The 8,432-nt window shown below is 46.4% G+C and overlaps 1 long non-coding RNA gene across 1 annotated transcript; it reads left to right on the top strand.

The window, feature by feature from the left end:
- On the top strand, positions 1–5,034 carry LOC108406272 (uncharacterized). The gene is made up of 3 exons (XR_001855415.3): positions 1–151; positions 584–1,235; positions 4,852–5,034. It is a non-coding gene; the product is annotated as an uncharacterized lncRNA (long non-coding RNA).
- The last annotated feature ends 3,398 nt before the right edge of the window (positions 5,035–8,432 follow it).

Here is an 8,432-nt window from a genome sequence, read left to right as displayed (position 1 = left end):
CAGCGATGCGGAGAAGCCTGTGGAGTAGGCAGTGAGCGACAGTGAGAGGTTGAGAGATGTGTCCTCATTCGGGATCGTACGCAGCAGATGCTGCGGTGCCTGAATCAGTGACAGCCTTGCAGATGGGAGGAAACAGCCGCCAGGAGAGGAGGTATTTCTCCTGACCTTGTGGCACCTGTGCTCGATCCTTGTTCTGGTCAAATAGATGTTTCACTCATATGTCCTTTTTGGTGGGCAAGACCTGCCCAGTGGTGGGGAACCCTCTCCTTGGTCGTTTATGTCCCCAGCTTCTCAGGCCACAGCACGTCCCTGCTGTTTACTCTCTCAGCTGCTTGTTACCAGGTGACACCTTCTCCAGGAGGTGGGAGGACATTCTCCTTGGCAGCAGGTGCCCTGATCATGGTGGGTGTCCTGACCCGTCAGGAGGACTGCCCCCTGTGGCCGTCTGTGTTGCAGCGCCAGGGCTGTGCGCACACCCAGGGGCTCGGGGCAGATGACGCTGATGTCTGCGCACTGTCCTCCAGAAACAGGCTGCTTCTGTGCAGCCCTGCCCGAACCTCGCAACCTCTGTGTCACTTTGCAGGCCTGCTCTGCCCCGGGATTTCCCCTGCTGGATCCGTGAAAGGGAGAGGAGAGAGAGGGAAGGGAGCGGAAAGAAGTCCAGCCAGCTCATCAGCGGGTGCATTTCCAGGTCGCCCTGTGTCGCTGATTCGGACTTTTAGCTCAGAGACTGAGCTTCCTTCACTTCGACAGAGTGCCAGCCTCACTGGGGATGGTGACGTGACACCATCAAGGGTGATTTTGCCAAATTCTCATCTATGTGTGTCCAGTGTAAATATCTGAAACCATTTGAATCAGGGCGTTTTCTCCTTGAGATAAAAGGATTTCTCGCCCCGGCCCTCTGCAAGGCTGTGAACCTCCTGTCGGTGAGGTGACGACTCACCACAGCCATGAACTGGAAAGCATCTGGCAGGAGTCAGGGAATTTCTCCAGCCTCCTCCTGGCCTCTTGAGATGAATCCAGAGAAAGTGAGATCCGTGGTGTCACAGAGCGTGGGAGCTTACCGGCGCCCCACCTGCTGGCTGCACAGGTGTCCGCTCCTGGGAATATTCTGTCCGGCAGCGTCCTGGGGCAGTCATTTCCACAGTGCAGATGTCACTTGGCCCCTGCAAACCCAGTGGACGCAGGAGCCCAGGCACAACATTTCCATTCCACGGGAGGATGCAGTGCCCCAGGTACAATACGGTGAATTGGAAAGTCTTTGATTTCTTCTCTGAAACTGTCCATTTGCCTTTATTAAAGTGATAAAATGGAAGTAGTCCCTATTATGTCAAGTTGCATTCTAAGCAGTAACTTACCTTAAGTAATATTCTTTTTCCATAAAATGGGAACAGTGTGAAACATAGCCCTATTTAAAGACTATTAATTTAGATAAGAAAAATTTACCCTAAAACAATCATATACTTTAATTACATTTCATAGATGAGGTGGAAGAACTTATACAAGATGGATTTTATTTATTCAAAAAGATGCACAGGAATGATATTTCTGGAGAATAACTACAACCTGCTTTCACATTTGTTTCCTCAACCTTTCACTACTGTGTAAACTTAAGACACTGTAAATTAGAATAGCACTCCCGTTCCTTTTGTCACTTTCTCAATAAGAAAAGGCCAATCCATAGCAGATTGGTAATGGGCCGGCCTTCAACACCTAATGCCAACGATTTTGCTGGAGAAGTTCTAAAATCAATGTAATATTTTTTCTTACTGAATGGATATTAAAGGCAATTGAAATATGTTGTTTGTCTGACTTTGTTACTGAGTTTGAAATCAGTCTACACTGGTGTTTATTTTGAGTTAAATTTATGTTTTCTATGTCTCCTTAGGATTTCTAAAACCTAAATGTTAGGCTAATAAGAAATTTCTAGGTTCAAGGCATAATTATTGCCTTTATCTAAAATATACTAAATGTGGTATTTACTTAAATGAAAAAAAGAGAAGGCATGAAGCTTCATCATGAAAAGTCCTTATGCATTTTATCTTTTTAATAAAAACAAACAACTAGGTAGGCAGAAAAACCTCACATCTTCCTCTCATACAGAAACCTCTCTTCGTGTAATTTTTTTATTTCTGTGTCCATTTCAGAGTTTTCTACATGGAATGACTGCTCAATAAAACTGTGAACAAAGTTTTAGTTTTAGAATAATTTCTGATTTACAGAAAAAGTGTATGTGGGGAAGGCACAGAGAGTTACCATACAGCCACTCCAGATTTCCCTATTATTAGCACCACACATTCGGGTGATACGTTTGTCAAAATTAATGAATCAATATTGATACATTGTTATTAATTGGAGTCCATACTTTATTCCCATTTCCTTAGTTTTTACCTAATGAACCTTTTCTGTTCCAGGGTCCCATCCAGGACCCCACATTACAGTTAGCCATCATGCTTCCTTAGACTCCTGTAGGCTGTAATATTTTCTCAGGATTTCCTTGTTTTTGGTGATGTTGATAGACTTGAGAATATTGGTCAGGTATTTCATAGGACATGCTCAAGTTGACTTTGGTGTTTTTCTCATGTTAAGACTGAGCTTTAGGAGGAAGGAAACTGAAGTTAACTATCATCTCACCACACCATGTCAAGGTACAGCCTTCAACACGACTTAGTTGTGATGATGAGGACCTTGATTTATACTGAAGTACTTTTTTGGGAGCTATTAGAAATGGTACTGTTTTTATTGTTTTGATTTCCAGTTGTTCTTTGCTGGTATATATGAAAGCAACTGAATTTGAAGTAGTTCTGTAGACCTTACTTCATCTTGTGACCTCGATCTTATGGTTTTTAATTCTAGGAGTTTTGGTTTGTTTTTGTATTCTTTCAGGTTTTCTAGCATAGACACATGTGCATGTCATCTGCAAAGACAGTTTCATTTCTTCCTTTCAAATCTATGCTTTTCATTTCTTTTTCTTGTCTTATTGCGCTGGCTAGGGCTCGCACTGTGATGTTGAATGGCACGGTCAGAGGGGACTTTCTTGCCTTGTTCCCAGTCTTAGGGGGAAAGCATACAGGTTCTCTCCATTAAGATTAGTCTTAACTATTGGTATTTTATAGATCTTCTCTATTAAATTGGGAAATTCCCTTCTGTTTCTAGTTTACAAGGAGTTTTTATCTTGCATATGTATTGGATTTTGTCAAACGCTCTTTTTGCATCACAATATGGTCATATGAGCTAACTATGCTCCCTAACATCAAACATCAGCTGACATGCAATAGTGATAGCTCTGAATTCACTTTTTTAAAAGGCTTGGCACCAAATGTAATTTAATTTGGATACTTGGAGTCTATTTAGGCTGGATCCACATTAAAGCTGTATTTCTGTTACCAGCTGGAGTTTTGCCAGCTGGAATTCTATTAGGCTACACTTTCAAAAGTATATCTCAGTGAAAATTTTGCCTCAGTTATATTCTCTGTGCTTATACCGTGAATACCATGCCATTAAATCATATTCAGTAATTTACACTGCTGGTGTTATATTCTCTCATGATACACAGCTTTATATCTACAGTGTTATACCAGTTATGTAACTTAACATCTATGATCTTATATTACTTAGAAAACTTGTCATCCATCTACATTATGTATGAAAACTCAACACAATTTTTGATTGATCAAATCATATTTATTTGCCACAAAAGCAAAGAAAGGAAAAATATGGCAGCTTTGTCAGTGTGCTAAGTATCTTCTTAACAGTCTTATTTGTCCTCTGGTTTCTTTTGTCCTCTGCAAACAACATCTGTTCACTACATTTTTGGTGTTTCTCACAAATAGAAATGAATAATTCAGCTTGACAGTACAGTAGTCAAATGACACCTTTAGGCACTACTTACATCCAGTAAATAATTCTTTTGGCAAGGTAGATGGTGGAGACAAACCAGCAATTTTAAAGGTCCAGAAATGACGTACGGGTTTCCGATCAGACAATTCCTGAGGCTAAGTTTGACACATGGAAGGGAAAGAGGCTGATTAGTTCTGTAGACTTTACTTCAGCTTTCCAGGAATTTGAACAGTGATCTTATTGTTTCATGATATATAGACTTATTGGTGACAGCCACATGTTTGTTTGTTTTTCTTTTTAATTCCTGAGAACATTATAAAAGAAAATATATCAAAACCGTTCTCAGCAGAGAGTACTTTTAAAAATATTACTGGAGTTATAAACACATGGGAAGTTCTGTGAGGACCTCAGTTCCTATGGACAGTGGTGACGTCAGAACACATCAAACGTGGCTGAGCCCCCACCCCTCCACAGCCGTTGCTTTCATGTCTCTTTTTTGTTATAGCGTGTGGGATTCACAGTCGCCAATAAATATTGTTTACTTATTGGTGACTCATTTTATGCTTTCATTTAAAAGTAAACCTTTGAGAACACATCTCTATAAATATCTATGTGATTTCTAAGTGCATATTTACAGTTTTAATAGGCCATTGAGAGACAGGTACTGCAGAAAACACATATAAATACCTTCTAACTTTAAATTAAGTGAACTCCAAGTTTTCCGGTGCAACTTACGCTTCCTAAAAGAATAAAACCAGCTCCCAAAGGTGCCTAAGGAGGTAAATAAGTGCTGGGGGTCAGCAGGTTCTCATCTGTCCTCCCAAGTTTTCATATTTCATGAAAAAGTAGAATAACAAATAAAGATATAGATTCAACACTTTTAAAAATCTTTTCAATTAAAAACATTAAACATTCACTGAAAACACAAAATATGATCTGTCATCACCGTCTCTTTGAGAAAACAAGCAACATTTAAAGATTCTTGTTTTTGTATTTCCTATTTGTCTCTAGGTCCACGAAACTTGGTCACAGACCGGCTGCAGCATCTCAGGATCACGCGTGTAGCCTGCTCATTTGTCCCAGGAAGTGTCGGCAGAGTAAAAGTGTGCAAAGCGCTGAAGCCCTGGGTGACCTGTGCTCTGAAATGCGGCCCAGTGGGGATTCAGGGGCAGCCAAACGCACCGACTGTGTCAGGCAAGAGTGAGTGTCAGAAATGCCCACTAGGCTTCCCTAGAAACTACAGCTTCAATGTTCATTTTGGAAATACAGTTTCTATAGACAGATGTTTTTGAGAAATTTTTGTCAAGAAGCAAAGGGGAGAAATAGAGCACATGCTCTAGTGGAGATGAGAGCAGCCCATCAGGATGAGAGCCTCACGGGCCAAGGACTTACCTCGCCCACTGGTCTCCCCGCTCCCATCTGTCCTGCTCAGAACCACCTGACAGGTTATTCCGAGATTCCAGGGCCACGCCCAGCTCATGGTCTCCCGACCCCCTTGCTAATAGGACGATTCCCCAAGTCCCAGCCTAGCCCAGCTGCCCTTCTGCCGTCCTCCCTGCGCCCTTCATACCAGCCCGGTGGGGCTGTCCGGGGACCCACCGCTCCATGCTCCGTCCCCGCTCTCTCTCTGCCTTTGCGCGTGGGCATCCCTACCCCTCGGCTGTGGCACGCCGCCTCCTCCTGAGGCCCTCCTTGACTCCCAGGCATCGCGCGGCGCCTGCCTGCCGTGCCCACGCAGCACCTAGGGCAGCGCTTGCTCGCTGGGCTGCGAGGCCCGGAGCCTGACCGCTTGGCACAGCCCCCACCCCCTGGCAGGTGCCAGCGAGGGGCCCAGGTGATGCCGTTCGGGGCCCTGCGTCATTGTCCCTCCGGGGACGGGATTCGCTTTGTGGGGAAAGGAGGGCTTTTCGTTTCCTCCGACAGGGATGGGCAGGAGGAGCCGTGACTTAGGGGGAGGGACTCACCCGGGTCAGCCTTCCTTCCGCGCTGGGAGCACCCCGAGCGCGTGGGCACCGCACGGACGCGACGGATGGAACGTGGGGGTGCTGAGCGCACCGTGGGGGGACCCTATTGGCCGAGCGCCGCTCCCCGGGGCGAGTGGGTCAGAGCTGCGCCCAGTCCCAGCGCCCTCGGGACCGGCGGAACCAGCGGCGCCTTGGCGGGGACCGCGCGTCCGTGCGGGGCTGGGGCTCCAGGGGGGCGTGGGGCGGAGGTGGGCACGTGAGCTCGTGCCCCAGGGTCAGGGTGGCCGAGAACCAGCGCCTGGAGGGGGGTGTGTGGGCGGAACGGGGAGAGGCCCCAGCGGGCAGGACCCGGGTTCCCTGCGGGCGGGGACGGTCCGCAGGGGAGGAGGCGGGCGGGGGGACAGGAGGCTCCCTCCGGCACCGCGAGGGTCAGGGCCCCCCGGGGCTCTGTGTGGGGGGACGCGTGGCCTTCACTGAGCTGGGCGGGCTCCAGGCTGTGCCACCCACGCCAGGTCCCCACCCGCGACATGCACGTGGGAGGTCCCCTGCTGTTACCCTGTCCTCACCTACACCCCGTCTCCGGGGCGAGCAGGGCTCCCGCCGCGATCTGGTCTCCTTAGGCGTCATTCATGTAAGCCGTGATTAAAGACTCGCCCCCACCTGGCTTACTTCACACGCAGGTACCTTAATTCTTGATTTCCCGACATTTATTCGCCCCTGCTTGGCTGCAGTGGGACCCTGAGCCAAAGCCTGACCATGTGTGGGGTGAGGAGACGCTCCCGGCCCAGCCCGGCGGAGGCCGACTGCAGTCGCTGCCTGACACCAGTAAGAAGGCCGAAAACATTATCCAGCCAAACTTTTCAGTCTGGTTGGACTTTTTTTCTGAAAGGATTGCTGTATGAAATCAGTAGCATTATCAATAATCCCGAAAGGGGGAAACACTGGCTCTGAAATAAGCCAACTGGTATTCATTTCTACAAACTTAAAAATTGTCGAATTGTCCGGAGGCTCTGGGCTATCAGGGGGCATATGGAAACATCTGCAACTCAAAGCAGGGAGTTTGTCCGTCTGAGAGGTCTGTTAGCTTCTCCAGAAAAGTCAGTAGATGTTGAAATGGAGGCTATGCCTGTATCAGCCTTTTCCTGTTGCACAGACGCGTAGCAGTCATTCCCCCTACGATTCCTGCAGCTCAGTGAATTTAACAAGCACAGATTCACATTATTGTTCTTTGCTGTGGGAGAATTAGGAAGGTAGGGTCAGTTGTATAAACATATTTTCTGATGAAAACAAGGATTTCCTAAGCAAGTGGTCGAAGTGAGGAGGGGAGTTCATTTGCCTCATTAAAGATTTCTTTCCTGTCTCCTTCCTCCACCCCCTTCTTTCCCTGTTTTCTCTCTCTCTCTCTCTCCTCCTCTCATCTCTCTCATTTCCCCTTATGCCTCTGATAACTCATACAGATTCCACCTCATTTCCATTCCGAGGTTGGCAGAACAAATCCTGAGAGTCTCGAAGCAGCGACAGTGCCTTCTCTGCCTCCTTGCGGGCGTGCAGTGGACTGTGGGGGCGTCTAGCCTGGTGGTAAGTGCTCATTCCCATGCAGAAGCAGAGAAACGTCCCTTTATTTTCGATGTTACGCATTACTTCATCTCATGGTGTTCAGACTCCACATGCAAAGGCTTTAGCCTAGGCCACAGCCACGCTGCTCAGAGCTCCGGAGACATCACGGTATAGTGACTTTGGAGAAAAAGAAAAACAAGGCAGTTAGGAGGCTCAGAAGGGCAGCAGTTCCTAAAAAGATGGGAAAGAAGGAGCAAAACATCAGAATAATGAAAAGAAGCAGACAGGCCAAAGGGAGATATACACAGATGCTCACAAACTTTTCAATTGTTCTTGAGAAAGTTACTAATATTTCCTGGGTGTAGAGTTTCTTTTCTTAAATTCACCATAATATTAGCCAACAACATGTTTTATGTGGCATTTGCATGATCAATATTGCATAAAAGCGAAATATATCAATGTGGTGAGTGGCCCCTTCCCCTTTGGGGTGCTGGGACAGGCATTTCTGCATGAAGACGTGGATTGGCTCTGGAGATGCCCACTCGATGGGGACTCTGCATGCTCCAGAATCCAAAATGCTCCTCCACTGTTCACCCGCTCAGGGTGAACCATGGGCCTCAGTGACAGCCGAGCAGAGGTGTGCTTACGTGTCTGCTGTCAGATGGACTGGCAGCGTAGCAAGAAGTCCGTACTGCGCCTCCAACTCCGAGAGACAGAAATCACAGTCTTACCGTAAAACAGTGAACACACACACACAAAACAGAAGTCTGTTTTATTTTTTCGATTTGAACTTTTTAGGAGAGGAAAACAGCCCAGTAAACAGAGATCTTAAATGAGCATTTGTTGCAACATTTAGACGTGCAAAAAATTCAAATCAAACAACTTTTAATAATACTTTACTGCCAGAGGAAAATAAAATTGGAGCTGCCACTATAAAATAAAAAAGCAATTAGCAACTTTCTGATTGCCATTTCTTTAAGAATCCACCTCAAGAAAACAAATGATGCCGAGCAGAGGCGAAGAAAATCTGATGAGAAAAATAACTGCCTATAGTTTTTGGAAGTCATGTTT

Source organism: Manis javanica, chromosome 9, assembly GCF_040802235.1.
Source record: "Manis javanica isolate MJ-LG chromosome 9, MJ_LKY, whole genome shotgun sequence".
Classification (NCBI taxonomy): Eukaryota; Metazoa; Chordata; class Mammalia; order Pholidota; family Manidae; genus Manis; species Manis javanica.
The sequence above is the reverse complement of the archived record's forward strand: the minus strand, read 5'-3'. Positions and strand labels throughout refer to the sequence as shown.